Source organism: Sinohyriopsis cumingii, unplaced genomic scaffold (genome assembly GCF_028554795.1).
Source record: "Sinohyriopsis cumingii isolate HCF-2022 unplaced genomic scaffold, ASM2855479v2 utg000426l, whole genome shotgun sequence".
NCBI classification, from domain to species: domain Eukaryota; kingdom Metazoa; phylum Mollusca; class Bivalvia; order Unionida; family Unionidae; genus Sinohyriopsis; species Sinohyriopsis cumingii.
The window spans coordinates 5,291,605-5,315,421 of record NW_028315897.1 but is presented as its reverse complement, the minus strand read 5'-3'; the positions used below and the strand labels follow the sequence as shown (position 1 = coordinate 5,315,421).

General features: G+C 35.6%; 1 long non-coding RNA gene across 1 annotated transcript; it reads left to right on the top strand.

Annotated features, from left to right (window-relative positions):
* Positions 1-9,373: 9,373 nt before the first annotated feature.
* LOC149774114 (uncharacterized) lies at positions 9,374-22,724 on the top strand. The gene is made up of 4 exons (XR_016416959.1): positions 9,374-9,506; positions 11,760-11,919; positions 15,148-15,248; positions 18,038-22,724. It is a non-coding gene; the product is annotated as an uncharacterized LOC149774114 (long non-coding RNA).
* The last annotated feature ends 1,093 nt before the right edge of the window (positions 22,725-23,817 follow it).

Genomic DNA, 23,817 nt, shown 5'->3' with positions numbered 1-23,817 from the left:
ATTTTGCTGCGACCATGTTGCAAATCCCGATGATACCGTGCATACGATGTTTGTGATATGCCCGGGAGTTATTGCAGCTGGAATTTTAATCAAATTGGTTTTGCTGACAATCTCAGGAATTCCCGCTACGACGTCTTGCTGTGTTTGTTTGATCGTGTCTAGGTTATTTTTGATATCAACGAGTTTCATGTCAATGGCGCGTGGAGTACCGAAGAATTTATCTATGGTATCATCGATTTTTTGAAAATTTCTTCGAAATCTTCCAAAAGCTCCTGCGTGAACGTCATACTCAGCCCGTAACGTGGATAATTTACCGTCTACGGTGCCATAGTTGACATCGACGTATTTTTTTGTTGCTGCGTCTTCGTCAGATGTTGGATCTTTTAAAACTACTATTTTGTTCCCGTTCATGCTAAGTTCACCTGTCATTGTGTCACCGGTGTTTCTCACGCGATTAGCAACACTTTTTGCAATTTCATCTCTGATGGTTTTAAGTGACGTACTTGAATCTCTGATTTTGCCGCTATCAGTAAACACGGGAATATTATCTGTAACTGCACCAAGTACTCGCCGGACTATATCATTCCATTTGATATTGCTGGTTTTTAGTTTACCATATCGATCTTGAAAAATAATAACTTCATCTGGGTCAACTCCAGCAAGGTTCATAATATCAGCGAGGTCATCTTTAGTCGCATACTTTGACAGATCAACGTCGGATTTTATTTTCTTACTAGTAGAAGATCTTCCGTAGATGTCAACCATTATAATAAGATCCGTTGTTTAAAATGCTTTACGCGCAACAAACCGGTTGCTTGTATAATCGTGCACGACTTTATGTGGCGGCCTGGATGATTTTGATATAGCGTCGAGTACATTAATTACTTCACGGCCGCATATTGGCGGATCTGTCATTGTTTGTGTGGGTAGCGTTGAATACCAAACTTTGGAACCTCTAGTTGTTGCGTGAAGTGGTGCGACATACTTGATAAATTCAACAGGTGGAGCTAACCCGTACGAATCAAAATAAACAATTCCACGCGGGTCAACCGCGTATGATACCCAATGAGTACCAGGTCCGGAACGTTTGTCAAGATTAATAATACCTGTTTCTAGTTTCTTTGGTTGTTTCGGTAATTGATCTCGCATAAAAACACCTCTAAAGGCGGATATTTTTAATTTTTTAGCAGCATCAAGTAAATCAAAATTTGATGATGGAACGTCTAACGAAATGACCCTGGAAGCCTTAGGCCTCTCCCCCAACGAGATCCCGGTAATCTTAGACCGCGTCCCTTTTTTTTGTTATATCGTCCACCAGTAACTTTTTCGAAAATTTTTTTACCCGCCGCTCCAGCAATACCTCCAGCAGCACCTAACGCAACTGCTTTTGCTACGGCTGGAGCAGCCGCAGCTAGTAATGCCGGAATGGCCGCAAGAAATGGGAATATACCACCCGTTTTAACCATGTCTTTGATGGCGCTCGGGGAGAGATGGAATTGAACTCCAGTTTTTGATTCCAGAGCCTTATTGAAATGTTTAATCTGATTATTTGTCAACGATAATTTGTTTGGACCACCACCAATCTGATCTCGTTTTAGTGATATTTTAGTTCCGCATTTGTTGCCGGTTTTTGATTGAAGCTATTTTACCTGACCCGGGGTCAGAGTAACATTAACATGACCATACGACATTTTTATATAAAATATATTTTTCTAAATAACACGATTAAAGATTTTCCACCGGTGCATCAACGATCCTCATTCGACCACTGCCACCTTCAAGTAACATGGCCTTGTCGCTAAGTATGACCGCGATCGCTCTGTAAGGACCATAAACAACTGGTGGACCAGCCGCGATTTCTGGCAGGGCATTAACACGAGCTCGAAAGTGTATATCAACAACAGATTGTTTGGATAAATCAAGATGTTCTAGTGAAAAATAATAAATCGGATATAGACCTGTAAAATCTAGTTGTGATATTTGCAAGCCGGTATCTATATTTTGATCACGTCCCATGAATGACATTAAACGATGATATGCGCGCGCTACATGATTTTGAACAAAATTTAACAATATATCCTCGGATGGTTCTTGATGTCCATTTATCCGTAAAGAAACTTCACTAACTCCAAGGTTGTCAAATATCATATGTGAACGTTCTTGATTATTCGTCCGAGCATTATCTTGTAGTGCAATAAAAATATGTCGTGGTGCAGAAACACACTGTTGTGATGCTATATGCCATGTAAATAAACCATTAATATTGCTTTGAGCAGCATCTGTGGTTACTGTTAACCATGATAGCAATGATTTACCGCCTTGATCCATAAAAGATAGTAATTTTTGTTCCTCAGTAATAGATGGTGTCATTACTGGCATCCACAATGAAAGTTTTGATATATTTGATGACTTTTCTAACATTTCTGCAAAATCCAAAGATGTGAGACAATGGAATTGCACATGAAAAATTTCTATCATCTCCCGACAGAGCTGCTCGGCGTGTTGCAAATCCCAGGTTGTAAGTCGCATTAACACTTTTTATAATATCAAAATCAGCACCTGGTCTGTCTGCGTGCTCAAAATCAGCCGGTGTGGATTAACTGCAGTATTTTGTGGTGCTAGTACTTTGGTATACTGAACATGATCAGCGTTGTTGGTAATATCCTTAGCAAACATCATTGTTGGACCAGCTGATCTTGTAAAGTCGTCAGAATATTTCGCCAGACCAATTATTGTTGTAGCAACATCAACATCCTTCTGAACTGATTCAATATTTTTTCCATCAATCATGTATGTGGCGCTATCAAACAACGCCATAATCCCGTTGTTGACAAAACCAACACGTAAATTAGTAGCATATGGCGTATTAGCTACAACATTCGTTACAAGTCTACCTTCTACTTCAATAAACGCTTCAGCGGGCAAGAAATATCTACTTGTATCATGAACCTGTAATTCGATTCTCCCCTGATGATTTGGTTGTCTTGCGTCATAAGAATAAAACTGATAATCACGTACTGACTCGTACTTAAGGACAGGTGCCTCCATATCAAATGCTGGGTCTGATTCGCGCCTGAACATTTTTATTATAGTTACCATTTTTCCAAATGATGATCATCGTCGACGAAGACCACTTCCTGCTATTAAATTTGCTGTTATATTTTTTTCTGCTTCTTCAGATATCGCCGCTAGTTTTTGATTTGCAGCCTGATTTATTATTTTACTTACGTCTGAGGGCATCACCTCAGTACTTGCCAGTTTCACCGGTGGTTGTTGTTTTCGTCGCAATAATCGTGCTAGTCTTTCCTTGATCGCCGAGAACGCCTTACCAGCAACATTGACAATTGCACCAGGAGCTTTATCACGAACAATATCAATAGCCTTCATCGATAATTGTTTTGCAACAGGTGCTACTTTTGGAGCTATCCTCGTGAATAATCCCCGAATGACATCACCAAGTCCATTTCCGTAAATAACACTATAGATTGGTAATCGTGAGTTTACCGCTCTAACCTGTGTGGGTTTACGATGATTATCATGCACAATCATCTTATTTTATTTACCATTTATCTAACAACTAGTCATCAACGAGCTCATCAATAAGTTCTCGGTAAACGCCGATATCCATGATACCACCTTGAAATAGTCGCCGACAAATATCAGCTGGTTCATTGGTTATTTCTGGTGAATTATTTCCAGCTCGTTTTCCTCCTATGAGAACTTCTAACCGTGATACGTCATTGATGATATTATCAGGACATAAACCACGTCCTGTTTTAGGTTCATCTTGAGGTGTTTTAAATACTGGTGGTTGCATTACCGGAGTAAGTACTTCAGTGGTGGCCGGGGGTGAGTCACCTTCTCAAAATCCATGTGGTGAACCTGTCGGTGTAAATGTCATTTTCGGTGCAGGAATTTTCTTCGAGGAGGGTGATTTAAGTGACTCTTTAGCCTTTTTAATTTCCGACATCAACCTTTGCTGTGGCGAAGAAGATTGTTGTTGTTCTATTTGTTGCAGAGGTGGAGGAAGCTGATACTGGGAGAATTCTTCTTGTTCTAGTTGTTCCCATCTCTCTCTATAAAGTCTTTTTACTTCTTCTTTAAGTCTTTCAAATTCTGGACCTCTAGCTTGTTTTTTGTTGTAATATACGCGATATATCCATTTAATGAAATTATCATCATTTGTTTTTTCATAACGGGGTTTTAAAATACTAGATTTATTAGATATACTATTTAATATTGCTTCAGGTAATCTCTCTCTTTCAGTTTTTCTAATTTCCTCAACAACTCCTTCGTTAAATTTTGCAATTAATTCTACGTTTTCTCCTGCTGGTTTGGATTTAGATGCAAGTTTTTTTCTCACATCGGCGACTTCAGTACGAAGTTCTTCAATGCCTTCAAGTATTTCCTCATCAACAGGTGGAGGTTGAGCTGCGGCTATGCCAGTTGGAAGATCTCGTAAAATCTTTTTTGTTTGTTTGGTTCTTCTTGCTATTTTTTCAGCCTGCGCCGCAGTTTGTTCTAATACCGGAAAAATACCCTTTTTCCTCTTCTCATCTTCCTCCGCAATATCTCCCCATATAGTTTTTTCAACAGCCCCTGCAGCTTTCTTAGTAGCTGCAGTGACGGGTTTAAATAGTTTTTTAGTGTCTTCTTCGTACTCAACTTTTGATTCTTGCTGCGCTTGCAGATGTTTTCTAAATGAGTCTCTGACAGGAAGAAATTTGTTAAATGTTTCTAATCGTTCTCGTGCTGTTCTTGCAGTATGAGATTCTGGATGTATCATTTTATTATAACATAATAATTTAATTAATATCAGCAAAAGAGGAATACAGAAGTTTGATGAACTATTACAGAAAAAGAAAGAACATAAATCCCAAAATAGAAAAACCACCATCAGAACTTGAATATTACTTGAAACATAGAACAAATTCCGAAGATTCAGATGAAGATGAAACAGATGAAGATTCCCATGATTCAGATGATGATTCCCAATATTGATAGCAGCAGAGAGGGGCGTCTACAATTATGTTTGGGACAAACAATAATCGTAGACGTGGTAATTGACCTCTATGAGTGGTCACTATTTTTTTTGGTAAAACACAAGGGTGACCATTCCCCTAAGTGGTCTGTTCACCCCCTCTGCTGCTACATTATATATCTCCACATTTACAATCTAGTCTCAAATCAAGTAACATTTAATTCCATAATAAAAACCAAAAAACAAACAATCATAATTCAATCCTAGTTTTGCGTAGAAAGATCTATCCAAAAGGAAACGGACGAATTTTAAAATAAAATTACAAATTAGATAATGAAAACAGAACATTATTTTAGCATTAAGTCCTGTGGGTTTGAAATATAGGTCAAATATGTTTTTATGCCATTTTAAGGGTGTTGTGTTACACAAATACATTCAAAACTAATAAACATGTTATTTACTAATAAGTAACCAAGTACGTGTATATTTAATAATTCGTAACAAGTACATTTATAATATTTATTCGTGGATGTTGCAGTACAATTTCAAGCCAAGAGTTATCCTTATTGGGATGCTATGTATCGAGAGGATATGGGGGGTGGGGTGGGGTGGGGGCTGGGTTGGACTGAACATGCAAAGTATGTCAAAATCGTAACAAATACGACACAAAATGTTTATCTTGCTTTCGAGAGTAGTTATTATATCTGTATATGAATGGTAACATGCTTATTATTTGACTGGATCAGCGGGGGATGGTGATGGGTAACTACAGAATATATCACGACGTCAAACATCGGACAACCCGACACTTTAGTACGGAGCAACTACTGTTATCTATAAGCGCGAAGATCACACTGAATTGGGACACTCGTGTATAAGATAAACCTAATCCGAGCTGGTATCGTTATTGCATGTACATGTGCTAGATATTTGACCGATGTATTGAATGTATATGAAGTGAGCATATGACACGTCAATATCGAGCGATATTTTAAAACTGCAATCACTTTATGGTTGTCCACACGCCTTTCAATCTTGACATTTGCGAATAAGAAGGATCGTCATTGTTTCGGTTGATTCCTAGAATTCAAAAGTGTATGACTAATAAGATTGCATCTAATTGTTTGAAATTTCTTTCAGAACATTTATCATAAAATTTTCATAATAACATCTATGCTTGCACGCGCTAACGCACACACAGATGGAGTCAATTACGCATGCAAAAGCTCCGATTACATGTTATAAATCAACATTTCAACTTGATGAGCATACATCAACCCAGACACAAAACACCAATATCATATCCAGAGTTTCGTCCGACGTGAGAAATAATGTGATGTGATGTGATTTTGATTTTTAACGTAGCATTAACAATTTTTCAGTCATATCGCTACAATGTCCGCAATGTGGCAGTTTATAGTGACGTCTAGCACTGGGACATCATGCCGCAGACATGTAGCATGATGTCCCACTCAGTCACATTATCCTGACACCAGGCCAACCAGTCCTAACACTAACCTCTTAATGCTGAACGCCAAGCGAGGCAGCTGTTGGTACCATTTTTAAGTCTCTGGTATGACTCGGCCGGGGATCGAACCCACAAAATCCCGCATCCGAGGCGGACGCTCTAACCACTAGGCCACCGGAGCGGTATGAGAAATAATGAAATGTGACATATAATGAGACGTGACATATAATGAGATGTGAGATATAATGAGATGAGATATATCGAAGATTACACGATTGGTTTCCTCTTTCCTAAATACATAGTCTTATGCACTCTACAAGGAAAAAAAACATGGTATATAAGCAACTTCGGGTAAAAGCCGATACTTAGAAACTTATTTGAAAAGCACGTTTCTACGGGTACTGATATATATGTAACGGAAACCATTCTGCCCTCAAACATACTTACACATATAAATGGTGGGATTCTTGATAGTTCCCAGGTTTAATGGGCCATGTTCAAGTCTCATACTCTGGTGCATGTTTAGTTATAGCAGCGGCTGTTTTAGAGCTGCGCGGGCCCGTTGAGAAAATAAGCCAATGGGCCCCCAAAATCTAAAAATTCTATATTTCTGAATAAATTATGTGAAATTTTAAATGTTTGTTTTCAAACTCAAACTATTTTTATATGATCTGCTTTAATATTAATAGGTTTCAAACAGACTCCAAAGTTTTCGCCCCCCGCCCCCGCTTACAGGTCCGGTGCGATCAAACATTTCGCACCTCGCTCAGGCCGCAGTTGGTTAGTTTCTAAGTTAGGATCCATGAGCAAGTACCCTTCATCAGGCTTTATAACTGAAATATGCCTACTATTGTCATGTGTCATTCAACCAATATATCGTTAAAAGATGGGGACCTCGACTCTTCCCAAGTTAAGATCTAAAGGCAAATCATCATCCTTAGGGGTATTGCTTAGGGGCATGGCTGTTTAGCATTTGATATATACACGTGTCTTTCATTATTATATTAGTGTACATACCAGCAAGATACTTACGCTCCTCTTCTTACAATCGTATACTCATTATTCCCACAATGAAAACAAAGTCATATGGACAGCGTTCTTTTGCATACCAGGCTCAGCAACGTGGAATGAATTGCCCACTGAACCTAGACAAAAAGACAGTGATCCCATTCAAGAGTGCTCTCAAAGCTCACGTATTTCGACTGCAAGAACAAACTTAAAGACCTAATAATGTTTCCTACCTTAAATATGTTCAGCATGTTTTTTATGTTTTCTTATTTCATGGTGTTTGTTTTTGTAATCATATCATTGTATATGTTTTTTTTATCTTATAGGTGTTGTCTAATGTTGTAAAGCGCTTTGAGCTTCTAAAGATTAGGCGCTATACAAAGTCATTATTATTATTATTATTATTATTATTATTATTTAGGTGTTGTGTGGATCTCAGAAGCATCCCGACAAGGCCCACCGCTCCGTTGGCCAAGTGATTAGAGCTTCCGCCTCGGATGTGGGTGGTCGCGGAATCGACCCCTGGCAGAATCATACCAAAGACATACAAACGGTTCTACCAGCTATCTCGCTTGACACACAACATTAAGAGGTTAGTGCTAAGACTGGTCGGCCTGGTGCCAGGATATTGTAACTGGATGGGACATGATGTCGCATGTGGGGCATGATGTCGCGGTGCTAGACATCACTATAAACTGTTACATTGCATACATCGTAGCGATATGACTGAACAATTGTTGTTATTGTTCTTGTGGGGTTTAACGCCATTTTTCAGCACACGATAGGCTATGTATGGCAGCCAGTATTAATGGTGCTGAACAATTGTTAAAGCTAAATCAAAAAATCCAAATCACACACACACACACACACACACACACACACACCGAGGGACGTCATTTCTATTTCTTTCGGGGGCTGTGGCAAAACTTGACGGGCTTGTTAATTATCCTATTTAGGCTACAGCAATTGTACAGCACATGCAAACTCCCCGCACCCCCCTCCCCCATGACGTCCCTGCACACACACCGACAGGGCCCACCCTTGGAGCAATGTAACGAGACGTTGCAACCCAATATCTCATTACATATGTCATAGCCCTATCTCATTACATATGTCATAGCCCTATCTCATTCATATGTCATTGCACTATCTCATTACATATGTCATAGCCATATATCATATATCATTGCCTTAGCTTTAAAGATGAATAACTATCCAACTTTAAGATCCTCACATACAATACTTTATATATATATATATATATATATATATATATATATATATATAACAAAACAACAACAAAATCATACAAAACTACTCCAAGACCTAATCCCACTCAAAGGGCCGTATTACAATTTTTCGTTTAATGATTGACATGGTCAGAATCAGCCTTTGGGCCAAATCAGCCCGTAATGTGGTCCTAATCAGTCACGGGCCGATTAAGACACGGTCAGAATCAAACATCATTATCACCCCCACCCCCCAAAAAAATCTTTGTGCCCAAGCCGAGTTTCTTTAGCGGTTATACCGGCGCTGCACAAATTTATTAAAATCTCTAAAATGTTTTCTGATAAAGTCGAACTTTCAAGATCATTCCATTCTCAAGAGCACAACAATTTGGAACTCCAAGCCGTTGCACGGAATTTCTCGACAAATGGATTGTTCGAAGTTGGAGTCGATGCAACAACAACAACAACAAACGGCGGGCCTTTTTTTTTTTTTCTGTTTGTTTGACGGATTTTCTGGTGATAGAAAATGATTTTATAATAATATAAATTACCCTGTATTTTGTAATAGATAATGAGCAACTGAATCGTTTATTCATTTTAATGTTAGAAATTATCGAAAATCTGCTTTGCCTATACAGTTATATAATGATTGCTCCCTGCTGAGTCGCTGTCAGTAGAAAGCTTACAAATTACAGTAATGTGATAAGCGTTCTGAAGGCTGCAAGTCCGTAAACAATGAAATGTACATGCAAACTGTACAACTGAAGATGCGAATAGATCCTTCGGAGAAATAGAGTCCTGGCTAATTGACTCAGAACCGGTAATATAACATATTTCCCTGTTTTTTGAAAATGGAGAACCAGTGACTTATAAACCAGAAATGGGAGACCTGAATGAAAGTCCAGGGTGACCCCAACCGAACTTTTCCTTTATGCATTACAACACTTTAACACAATATTTTTTCTTCTGTAGAAAACCTTTTAGTATAAAATAAACAAACAGTGTTGTGTTGCATTAAGAAGGTGACACGTTGAGTAAGACGGTAAAGCTAAATAAGTTTTGGATCTTCTCTCCTTTTGTTCACAAAGAGATTTTATATCCTTCAGAGTAGTGTATGCTGTCCCAGCAGCAAAACCAATGCAGTCCACAAAGTGAATGACTGGTTTGTTAGTGCTGATTTAAGTACTGATATTTGTTTGCCTCTTGACTTTTGTTTCAAGCAGAATGTATAACATTTCCTTCCTTCTCCATAACGCTCCTTCCTTCCACAGTACATACAGGATCCATGTTTGTCTTGTGTCTTGTAACTGCAGAAAACTGCAAATTAGTACTTCATTAACAAAAGAGTTAGTGTGAGTGCACTTTACAGACCAGGAACAAGCGGCACATATGTGACATAATTTTTGTTTCTTAGCCAGGGTTAGACCAACAAGTATGTGTCCACTTTCTTTTTGTATTCCACTGTCAGAAAAAGAAAAATTAAGTGGAGACCTACATGTTGGTCTAAGCCAGGGAAGTTTCCATATCCAATCTGGCTTCCATTGTCATTTCATTAATCTCTGAACAACATTTACCAGATCAGCCTTGTTCTGACATCACATCTGAGGCTTCTTTCATAACTCACATGAGCTGGTTGATGGATTTATAAATCAAAATCCTTTGCAAAGACTGCTGTCTAATGGCCACTTTGGATACTCAAGATAATTGAATGGAATACTCATCTTATCAATTGGAAATACATACAACTTTGAAAGTGAGCTTAATTAGTGATGAGTGGTTCATTACCAGCACTCAGTTCTCTTGGTCCTAAGCAAAAACATTGAATTTTATAATGAATATGATGACTTGCAGTATACTTTACATAGTTAAGCTCTGCAACCTTCCATTGATAATATTAGACTTTATTAGGAATAAACCATTTAATTTTCAGGTAGTGGGGTGAGAAAAGGACCATGGAATATTTTGAAAAAAGATTTGGGCTGTGAAATTGCTTGAAAATAATACTATTGTACAGATTTATACAAAACAAAATCACATTATATCCATTTTAGTATGTGAAAATAAATTATATTGACATGCTTGAGGTAAAATAAAGAATATATCAGATCAGACAAAACTAACAGTCAACCTTCCCATCTCTTCTTCTTCCAAACCCCAAAATTAAGTATTAGATGATCGGTCTCTTCTTCTAACTGACATTCTCATTTTGTTGTGTTTTTTTATCACATGACAAAAAAATACAAGCAGGATCTTTTTTGATTATATTACAGATAAAATTAAAGAAAACAAATTAAAGCAAATATGACTGACATCATTAAAATGTAATGCTTTGATAAAAGCATAAATTCATTTTTGATATACTTTTTAATTATTGAGACTTTCACACCATTTTGCACATCTGTTTTTTATGTGCAAAACATAGTAAATGGAAAAGAAGACAAGTTATATATTTGTAAATGAAACAAATTTTAGAATTCATCTCATATTTTATTTTAACATCTTTTGTAAATCTGATAAATTATATTTTCATACATTTTTGAAGGTTCCGAATCTCCCAAGGATAGGTTCAGTTTTCTTGTCAGCGTGCAGACATTTATAAGGTTTGTCCAACAGTACTATATATACATTTAACGAGTAATTGCCCCATGGTCATACATTATATATTATTGAGATCCATACCCTTTATCCATTCCTGCATATACATGCACTGGAACTAAAAAGAAAAGATATACAGTTATGTTCGGACCATGTACCTATTTTTAGCCATGTGAAATGACTCTAGTTTCACAGATTTTGAGTGGGTTGGGTGAGAAAAGTTGATGACTGTGGAATGTGTTATATAAGCATTCTTCAGTCAAACCATTTGTGAGAAATCACTTATGGAGAGTGAGAAAAGTGACTCACAAGATGTGTGCACTTTGAATAGAGGTTCATTTCTTAAATATCTTGATGTATTGGACTTTGAAACATAGGCTGTTTAAGACAAGTGATTTCTTAATACAATTGACTTTAAGACAGATTAGACTTTTTTATCAAATGACTGTACATTTCTTGTTTCACTTTCTTTGTGTAGATGAAGCCTGGTCATCATGCATCAAGATGAATTCATGTTCAGTGCAACTGTGCTAGAGATATTCTAAAAAGGTTGGACCCGGAAAGATATTCTGGACACTGGTCAGCTGCTGTATGCAGAAGAGTATGCTATGCAGATTGATCATTATAGGAAACTCCAGGTATATTGACATTCATTTTTGTCCTTATTTTACTTGAATACAAAATCATCTCTTGCCACTGTGTGATTAATGGTTTCTTCCCACCATGTATTAATGCTAGTTACAGACAAGTCATCTCTTCCCACTGTGTCACTAATGCTAGTCGAAGACAAATCATCTCTTGCCACTGTGTGATTAATGGTTTCTTCCCACCATGTGATTAATGCTAGTTACAGACAAGTCATCTCTTCCCACTGTGTCACTAACGCTAGTTGCAGACAAATCATCTCTTCCCACTGTGTCACTAATGCCAGTTACATACAAGTCATCTCTTTCCATTGTGTGACTAATGCTAGATACATACAAATCATCTCTTGCCAGTGTGATAAATGGTTTCTTCCCACCATGTGATTAATGCTAGTTACATACAAACCATCTCTTCACACTGTGTGACTAAAGCTAGTTACATACAAGTCATCTGTTTCCACTCTGAGACTAATGCTAGATACATGCAAGTCATCTATTTCCACTCTGTGACTTATGCCAGTTACATCAAAGTCATCAATTCACACATGTGACTAATGCTAGTTACATACAAGTCATCTCTTCACACTGTGTGTCTAGCGTTAGTTACATACAAGTCATATATTCACATTGTGACTAAAGGCAGTTACATACAAGTCATTTCTTTAGTTCTGTGCTAAACATTCAAGATCTTGAAATGAAAAAATACCAACCAATAGCATGGGATTTAGTTTACTCTCTTGATTTATTTCTGAGTTCTGGTGGGGAAATTGAAATGAGGCTAGCACTTGTTATATCTTTGGTTTATTTTCAGATGGTGTTAATGTTTATTAATGTTTTGCTACTTGCTATGGTCTGTTTCACATCATGTTAAATTAGTAGAGATAATGAAATATTTTCATAATAATCACTTTAAATTAAATCAACTTATCTGTACAATCCTACCTGCTCATGCACGGCAAAATTCTGTGATTAAAAATCTGGGTGGGACTGTTCAGTTTTGTTTGCATTAGACCATTCATTGTGTGAGTTGATTTAGAATGCATATGAAATATTACATTTATATGTGATGGAACAGAAAGGTCACCTCGGAACAGATGAGTGGATTGGCAAAATTGGGTCTCGAGTTTGACAGTCTCATTCAGTAGAGGGAGGATTTTCATTGACCATATTTTTAGCATGAAAATGGGGGAAAAAATCAACTTCAAACAAATTTCCATTTCTGTTATTTTAAAATACATTTATTCATATAATCTATTATCAATCCTTTCACATAACTTGTTGCCATTCATACTGTACAGTGGGACCCCGCTATGACACGGTAGTTGGGAGCCATAGAATCTGACTGTGTTATTAACTGAACCATGTTATATGCAACCAACTCAACTGAAGAAAATGTGACTAATGCTAGTTACATACAAGTCATCTCTTCACACTGTGTGTCTAGCGTTAGTTACATACAAGTCATATATTCACATTGTGACTAAAGGCAGTTATATACAAGTCATTTCTTTAGTTCTGTGCTAAACATTCAAGATCTTGAAATGAAAAAATACCAACCAATAGCATGGGATTTAGTTTACTCTCTTGATTTATTTCTGAGTTCTGGTGGGGAAATTGAAATGAGGCTAGCACTTGTTATATCTTTGGTTTATTTTCAGATGGTGTTAATGTTTATTAATGTTTTGCTACTTGCTATGGTCTGTTTCACATCATGTTAAATTAGTAGAGATAATGAAATATTTTCATAATAATCACTTTAAATTAAATCAACTTATCTGTACAATCCTACCTGCTCATGCACGGCAAAATTCTGTGATTAAAAATCTGGGTGGGACTGTTCAGTTTTGTTTGCATTAGACCATTCATTGTGTGAGTTGATTTAGAATGCATATGAAATATTACATTTATATGTGATGGAACAGAAAGGTCACCTCGGAACAGATGAGTGGATTGGCAAAATTGGGTCTCGAGTTTGACAGTCTCATTCAGTAGAGGGAGGATTTTCATTGACCATATTTTTAGCATGAAAATGGGGGAAAAAATCAACTTCAAACAAATTTCCATTTCTGTTATTTTAAAATACATTTATTCATATAATCTATTATCAATCCTTTCACATAACTTGTTGCCGTTCATACTGTACAGTGGGACCCCGCTATGACACGGTAGTTGGGAGCCATAGAATCTGACTGTGTTATTAACTGAACCATGTTATATGCAACCAACTCAACTGAAGAAAATGTGCCCCCACAAAAACAAAAAAAAGAATTATGGGGGGGTAATAAATGCGGGCGGTAAAATATGTGCTTTGTCAGCACAGTTGCTATCTTGAATTAATGCATATTAAATGTGAAATACACCTGTAGTGAAAAGAGAGAAGACATCATATAACAGTTTACTTTATTTAGAGAACCATGAATTGGTACATATATGTGAATACTGTTTATATATAAATGCCTAATGTATAGCATGATAGAGTATCAACACAGTGTACTCACCTGTGAAACCTCATCATATACATTGAATCCACAATACAAGTGATTACATCGAAAATATGCATACACAGCTTTAAAATATTCATTAATTTTGTAACAGGTCATATTGGTCTGAATTCAGTGGAAAAACATAGCACAATCACGTAATGAATGATGAAGCACATTTACTTTGAAGTACGTTCGAAGTCGGTAAAAGTTAGTTTGCGTTTTAAGCCGCCGTTGGCATAAGCTTTTTCCCTACAAAAAGGAAACTTTCACAGCACAGCTAAAGTGTTCCCGTCATGTTGGAAAATGCATAAATCCATCAGATTCCATCACTTTTATTTAAGTTTGCTACTGACTTCCTTTGAAGAAAACTTCTTTGCTGTTATTGAAAGATTGTAGTCGGCTTTCTTTGATGAAGGGTGCATGCGCTTTTGAAGTCGCCGCTAAAGAACAGCTTTGGAGAACCAAACGAATGCCCATTTCTTATTGTGGTGGCAACATCAAATAATTGTATTGTATGATTGAGACGGGGATTTTTCCCATTTGCTGAGTACGTTTTCATAACAGTCGGTGCTTCAAAGGTAATCTGTTTCCTTTGAAATTTCAGCAAAATGTTTTATCTGGATACATTTTTAAAAGGAATTGGCCGACATTTAGACTATTCTAGTTACTGTCCCTCCATGCCTACTGAATAAACCAATAAGAATTTTTTTTTTTATTTTTTTTTTTACATTTGTTGTAGCAGCGTGATGCTGCCTTCCGCTCATGCGTCTGAAAATTAACAAAGGGTCAACGGACAATAGAGACGCAGGTGTTCTGATGACATGGATTATTACAGAAAACGTGAGTGTTCTGAAGGATTATATAATTTATATTCAGAGTGAAAAGAAGAGAATTTTACTTACCATCCACACACAAATGCGTCTTTGTAAATATATTAATTACTAGCGAGCAGCCGAAAATCCGATGAAAGACAGATTATGAGAGAATGCCTCGTCCAGTTGATCTCCATTACAGAAATGTCAACAACAAAAAAGCGGATATTTCACAACGTACAGAACTCATGCATGATGTCAGGATAAGCAGATTATGATATAACAATGCACTGTTTAGATGGTTTGTCAGTATAGACAAAGAATTTGTTTATGTAACAATAGATAAATTTCTGTGCATTTTATATCCAGTATGCGGCTTCCTTTCATGGGGCCTCTGAATTTCTGCACTCAAAACCAATCGTTGTATATAAAAGTTTAAACAGCCAACAATGTCGCCAACAAATAAAAAAAGCCACATGCTATGTTTTGCAGCCAATAAGGAAAAACAATCCAAGTTTGCGACATTGGCGAAGACCTACGCGATCCCAGATTAAATTTTTTATGCATTTTTTTTTCTTTTTCTTACTTTTAAGGAGAAAGAAAAAGTACTTTTTCATGTACGAGAAAAATACTTTTTCATGTACGATTAAAATACATATAAAATTTCAGAAGCCAAGCCACGATCATCTTGCCCTTTTTTTTTTATTCATACACGATCTCTATCCCAAAATGATAAGCAACTTTTTATGTTTTTTTTGTACTTTTTAAGAATTTGTTTTTTGCACAAGAAAAATACATGTATATGAAATTTCGGGAGCCACGCCACGACCGCGTTATATCTGAATTCGCGTTATAACGGAGCGTGTTATAGTGGGGTCACACTGCACTTATATGGACCAGAAACATTTCTAGCATTTCTTAGAGGTCATTGTCTGGATTACATTTGTGCCACAAGCAATTTCCCTCAGATGGAAAATATAGATTTGGTGTCTACATTGGAATGTGTCAGTATTAATGAAATTCTGCAGACTCCAACAAAAATGTCAAATTGTTTCCTGCCAATCATTTGGATATATAAGTATATGGTCATAGTGTACTCTGTTGATACAGTTGTGAACTTGGTCCATATTAAACAATACCTACTTAAAACTTTTAAAGTAATTTATATTTATTTGCTTGGTGGAGAAAACATTCATTTGTACATACCGGTATATACATATATTAAAATCAGCAATTTGCATGTAAATAGTTTGACTATGTGTTCCAGTCAATATCCATTCCGGCTCTATCCATAAATAGTAGTTCGATACCATACTTTTATTTAATTATTTACAATATGTTTATCCATTAATATTCAGTTTAGTTTCAAACTGAAACATATTTAGAATGCATGATGTTATCACTGCAAGTCATCTCCAGAGATTACACTATGTCAATAACTATGTACACTTCCTTTAATTTGTTGGCATTTGCTCTGACCTAATCTTTTGTTATATATATATATATAGTTACATTAAATTCAAAGATCTAACATGTTTGTTGGCACATGGTTAAGAAACTTGTATGAGTACATGTAGTTCTTCTTGTTGTTGTTGTAGGGTTTAATGCATTTTTCAGCACAAGATAGGCTATATATGGTGGGCAGTATAAATGGTTGAGGAAGACACCAGGAAAACCCCGGAAAGAACCACTGATCCATGAGAAGCTACTGGCAAGCTTTCTCACATATCCACATTGGCCAAATCCAAGACTCGAACTCACACAGATAGCTTGTATGAATAAACACATGGGATAAATGCTATGCTGTAAATAGTAATGTGAATTAAGTTCATTAAATGAAGCAAAGAAAGCTTGGTAATAAATTTGAAGTAGCACATGTTAAATGAAAAAGGAATACATTAATTAGAAACAAGATTGCCATATATGTTTGGCGTAATGAATAAAGGTGGGATATAACATGGACTCGATTGAAAATATAAATTAATCCTGGTACATACATGGTAGTTAAAGATCTTGAAACATCTTTTGGCTGTTTTATACCCTGCATTAAATGAAAACAAAACTTAAGGAAGAATTAATGATTTTATTGTTCAGTAGTAATTACATTAACAACTGTCAGCTCTTTCATGACCTAACTTGTTTCAAAACTAAGGAAAACTAATTTTATGTTTTGTTCTTGAAGAATACACCATATCTTGCCAAATTATTGAATCAGGCTCTTGTTTAAAACGGATCACAGTCATGTGATCACAGGCAGTATTGCCATAAATATATAAAATTGGGATCAAGTTTGAAAATTTTTTTAAAAGAAATTTGTCAACAATAATGCATATGCAGGCAATTTCAGTGAGGAACTGGATACACCCTTATCTTGGAAGTAAAACCCTCTGGACTAGGATCATTACATGCATGCATATATATATATATATATATATATATATATATATATATATATATATATATATAAGTTGAGTCCAGCTGCAATTGTAGATCCGATAGAACTAGATCTGTCATTGCAAATGTTGATGCAATAGACCCAGATCTGCATTGCAATTGTAGATCCAATAGACCCAGATCTGCCATTGCTTAATACGACAACACATCTAGGCTTGGGTTATAAATGAGGACATGCAGTCATTGTCTAATTTTAAAGTAATATCTCAATTTACGTGAATCAGACAAGATAATTATAATAGCTCTGCAATGTATAATGAATACAATTAAATATAATCAAACTGCAGACACCACAAATTATTTGAGATGACTAAATCAGTGTCGTGTTTAAGATTTATAATAGTACTTTGTTTATTTTTACAGATGGGGTTCACCACACATGGCATTATTGATGGCTACAGTGACTTGATTACTTATGTGAGGTGTGGGACAGCTAATACACAGTGTACAGTCCAGAATCTGTGCAAAGGTGTGCATCCTCTTATATGCCATCCTGGGTGAATTCAGTGTTGGACAGTTAAAACAATTTTTTAAGTCCTATAAGAGTAATGAGCAGTCATATTACAATAAAGATCCGTTTACAGTCTTAGGATTGAAAGGATATGGAGCTATGTTTACCATCAAGTAACATCAAGTCTACTCTATTTTACGATGTTGAGGGAGAATTGATGTAGACCCAGATGACCTATAACAATGAATGGCACTGAGGAATTTCTGCTTGCCAGTCATAAACTCAAGACTAGAAGACTTCAGAAAGGATTGGAATGAGCACAGACTAAAGTCTGAAGGACATGGCTCAATATGATCATCTGGCATGCCTCACCCTATGGATTCCAACTACACAGCAACATTAAAAATATTTGTCAGATGACAAGTCTAGATTAGAATTTGGATCACACACTTTATATGCTACACACGGTCTGCATGATTTGGAGGAAAAAGCACCTGCAATTCCTGCCTCTGATGGAGATGATTGATCAGCCTTGTTGTTGGAAGATCAGCAAAGAGAACCTTAGTAGATAAACATTAAGTGCTTGGATTATTAGAAATATTGCCATAATGATGGAAATTTAATAAAGATCTGGAATATGCTATTTTTGTGTGAGGTTGCCCAATCTTAGTATGTAATGTAATGTTATTTTATGCAAAATAACAAATGAGTCCTATTCAGTTTGTGCTTAACCAATAATTTGTTTACTTTTCTGAGTAAAAATTGTAGCTTCTGATTTTGTATTTCTTTGTCAAAATTAAATTGGCAGACAGTTCTAATACTGGACCCTTCCAGCTTTGCTTAAATCTTGCCAGTTTTAGGTTTGTATCATAGAAAATAGCATAGGCCCATATAAGGTGGCATTTCCCTATTTAAATTGGAATCAGTTTTCATCAACCATTGTCTGTACATTATTATAAGCCTGTATTAAGATACATATTGTAAACTCACCGATCGATAGACAGCATTTTAATCCCAAATTTTCTAGAGCTGGTGTTTGTTAAAAGTTCTTTTTGTGAGAAGGGGCTTTTGTCAAAATTTACAATATCTTGATGAGATCTGTACATTTAGAATTAAATTTACATTGATATTTTCTTCATAAATTGTAATCTGATAAATTGAATTTGAGTGGGAGATAAAATGAGCCAAATGTAACAATGTGGACATTGTTTGTAAAAGAAACTTCAAAATAAGAAAAGAGCAAGTTGACAACCACCATTTTGCATAAGGGACTGATCTACTGATTACTTTGTACATGCATGTATTATGATTACGTGATAACATGTTGGAAATATATTTGTAAATAATATTAAATATAAACTAGTAAAAATATTTTTTAGGGAACAAAATATATACTAGCGTTAAATAAATTCATTCCAACACCAATTTGCATGATGGCTTCATAAAAAGATCCAGTGTCAGATATCATATTCAAAGAAATAAGCACAAGCATGTTGTAAGTGCCCATTTCCAATTTGTCCTTAATATACTTTTGGCGAATCTTTTTTGGTAATTGATTTAATTTCCATCTCGGGGGTGTGGGGATTGGTGGCTGAGTGGTCTAAGGCACTAACCTTTAGAGATTTCTTCATAATCTCACCTCTGTGTGAGTTCAAGTCTCAACCAACATAGGTATGACTATGTGAGAAAGCTTTCTCAACATTAGTGTGACTGGATGAGCAAAGATATGAGCAGGATCTACTAATATCACTATGATTTTGTATATAATTTGTTGAGCTTTTATCTTTGTGAATAGGCTTATATAAAAAAAAAATTAATGTTGTTTGATTATGAGCCAGAGCTATGTGTATTAATAAGGTGTTGTTTGATTATGTGCCAGAGCTATGTATATTAATAAGGTGTTGTTTGATTATGAGCCAGAGCTATGTGTATTAATAAGGTGTTGTTTGAATATGAGCCAGAGCTATGCGTATTAATGAGGTGTTGTTTGATTATGAGCCAGAGCTATGCGTATTAATAAGGTGATTTACAAGGTGATTTAGCACATGCTTGGCTGAACTGCTTATCAATTTGAGTGACTGTATTTTTTTGATTCAGTAAAATTTTAACATAGTAAACTGGCTTGACATTTTATAAAACTTAGTAAATAGACTTTTTTATGTACATTTAACTTATATTGTGTGCTTAACCTTTGTCACTTAAGGTTAAACTTTTGGCCTACCTGACTTTTGTCGTGGTTGAAGGTTATGTCTGTCTGATTCTTGTCATGTTTACTTGAATTTAAGTTTAAGACCTGACCTTGTTTACAAATTTGATGGATTTTTCCATCTGAAATGATTCACATCAAGGGCACACTATTGCATCATAAATCAAGTCACTGTTTTTATATAAAGGATGTGGTAAACAAAGTATTTTTTCCTGTTTCATATCAGGTTTTGGGAATTTATGATCATAGATTTTAGTCATGTTCAGATAGAACTTGAATCATTTATTTAAATTATTCATTGGAAATATTAAGTGCTCATATACTTTGAACTAAAACACTTCATTGTGATTATTGTGAACTTGTTCAGAAACGTTGTGGATTATATCATTGTGATATATCAACACTATTTGGTACATCAGTACATTCAAGACTATGGTACATTAGACCATTCAAGATTATTGGAATTTGTTCAAAACATCCTGTACTTTTGGACTTCTGATAAAACATTTATGATTACTTGGGATTTCTGATTCAGAATAACATGTCTTTGAATTTTCACTTTATATTCCACAAAAATAAATTATTTAATAAATTCTATTGAACTTCTTAGTTTTAGTTCCTTGTGTTACTTGATTTCATAGAGTCATTACAGCTTGTACTGTCAAGATATAATTTGATTTGATTATGAGCTAGGACCATTGCAGATGATTGAGGAGATACTCCATAGGATTGGCTGAGTTTTTTAACACTTGAGATATGATGTATCATAAATCAAAGGTGTTGTACTATGTGACTTACCTAATCCATCCATTGACCTTGAGAGTATGGTCATGAACTTGGAAAATCTGCTATTAGGTTTTTGGTTCATGTATTTGATTTGTTTTTATGTATGTGGCATGATGACCTAGTACTAGACATCACTATAAAACTGCCACACTGCAGACATTGTAGCTAATTTAAATATTGTTAAATATCCAAATCAGACATACAAAAACACTCTTTTTAATCCTATGATGGATTTTTTGGGGGGTGTCATTATAAAGCAAAGATAATTAATTATGAAAACATCTCCATATGTATTTGGCCCTGAGAGGTCAAGATCACAGTCACAAAATGCAGCATGAACATGTTTTTGACATAAAAGCCATGACCTTCTTGTTAAATGTAACATATTTGGTCATCGTTGTTGACCATTTACAAATTATCAGACATGATTTTGGGTGTGATTTATGCAAATGATGCATCCAGGTAATGGGAATGGATCAGGTATGGTTCTCACTAGTGTCAAAGGTGTATCACTCTCAGTATAGTGTTCTATTGAAAGAGCATGTTGTAAGTATAATTGGTTATTTCCAAAGTCTTACTAGAAGGCAGTTTCAAATAATTCTTGATAACAGTTAGTTTGTATATTGCTAGCTCTACAACTTCCTTTATGTTTTCTTATTGTGGGGACTTTAAAGATTAGGCTATGGTACTTGACTCTGGTTGTAAATTATTTTTGCATTGATTGAGTAAAATCAATTATTATGGTACAGTATAACTTTGATTATCCAGCACCTGAGTAATATCAATTGTTATGGTACAGTATAACTTTGATTATCGAGCACCTGATTAACTGTCAGTCTCTGTTAACTGTCATGGTATTGTATGTCAAAATATTAAAAACAGGTACAGGTACATATGTAGATATTATGATTTTTTTTGATGACCTGGTCTAAAGTAAACTACTTTTAATGTACATATTCTATTATCCATCTATTCTCATATACATCATAGTCTCGGTACCACACCCTGACTTATAATCGAAGTTCTGCTGTGTTAGAAAACCTCTTTTTTTCAAATGTTCATGTGAGCTACAATACAAATTGGTTACAAACCTGTTGTTTCCAATACGGGGTTTTCAAAGGTTTAAATAGTCTTTCACAGTAAAGAAAGCAATATTTAAGCAATGGGATTTTCTTGGTAAAATTGATCCAAAATTACTTTGAGTCACTATCAGTTGCCAGATTGTCAAGATTTGGCAAATTTGCTGAAAATGTTAATGCATGTAACTTTAGGTCAAAGTCCTGGAAACTATAAGACTTTTTTAGTAAGGTTTGTAGCAAAGTCCCCATTGTAAGGCAGTTTCAGTAAAGTCATTAGCAAAGTCCCCACTATGTGACATTTTCAGTAAGATCACTAGAAGACAATTTTAAGCCTTATTGCCCAGAAATTCACTTTTTTCAAGGATAAATTCCTTATATAATTTGCCATTTCAGTGCTTGAGTCCAATTCTACAAGTCCCTGCTACAATTCCATGAGCCCCAAAAGGTTCCTATTATATTGTTAGTTGTTACAAAATGTTGCAAATGCTGTACTTTGAATACGAAAGACATAAACAAAATCATATTAAATTGACTTGTTTGTTTATTAAGATTTCAAATTATTTCAAGTAAAGCAATGTTTTCCACTTGGTCCTGATGTCAGCCATAGTCCAATTTCTCTCACAATCTTCCCCATATTAATTTTATCAGCACTACTGATGTTCATTGCCATCAGCATCATGTTTTGCTTTATACAGTTTCTATTTACACGATGATGTTCTTCATAGGTGTCATGTAACACATGTAGCCATTTTTGTATTACAGAAGGAACAGCTCAATTATTATTCAATAAACTTTAACTTGAAACAGCTTGTACGATGTCCTATCAAATTAGCAAATATATCTACTAAAGTGTTTCTGCTGACATAATTATTTTGTAGTTATAAGACCTGACAAACTTCCTACATGTGGCATAAACCCTCTAGATTACAACATTAGGGTAATCTAATAAGAGCTTGTTGTGTATAGTTGTTCGCCTTAACATGATTACTCCACCAAGCACAATTGCAACAACTGCTGGAAAAGGTCTGGTCCCCAGTAGATTTGTTCTGGCTGATATCTGTACTGCGTGGATAGAAATATTACAGCTACTGTACTTTTTCTTTCTTTTGCTTCACCATTTTAAAAGAAAAATCTTAAGTTTCAAATCTGATAGGTTTCAACTGTAAAACAGTATGTGCTGTAGACAGCCTTAAAACTGGTATGTTTATCCTACTCTCTGTAGAATCACAAGAATGTTAAAGGCAAGAGAACACTAATAATAGGTAGGCTCGGGCAAAGTGTTCACCATTACAAAGTACCATGCTTCATTTTCTACACAATGTTTTCGGCTTTTGAAAGATGTTAATTCAATGATCTTCATAAGGGCTGGGGATATGGATAAGTTATTTGCTAGTATCTGCATTTTGTCAGTGTAATTGAAGTTTTCTCAGACAAATTAGGTGTTTTGGGCAAGCCAATGGACACCACATAGAGCATACATGTAGGTGGGATTAGTTCTGAAATTACAGAGTGTCCGTCTATCACATTTGTAGCACTGAGTTTTGACACATGAAGCAGACTAAACCAGTACACACATTTCCAAGACAGAGATACATGTCATACTTTCTATATAATCTTCAAT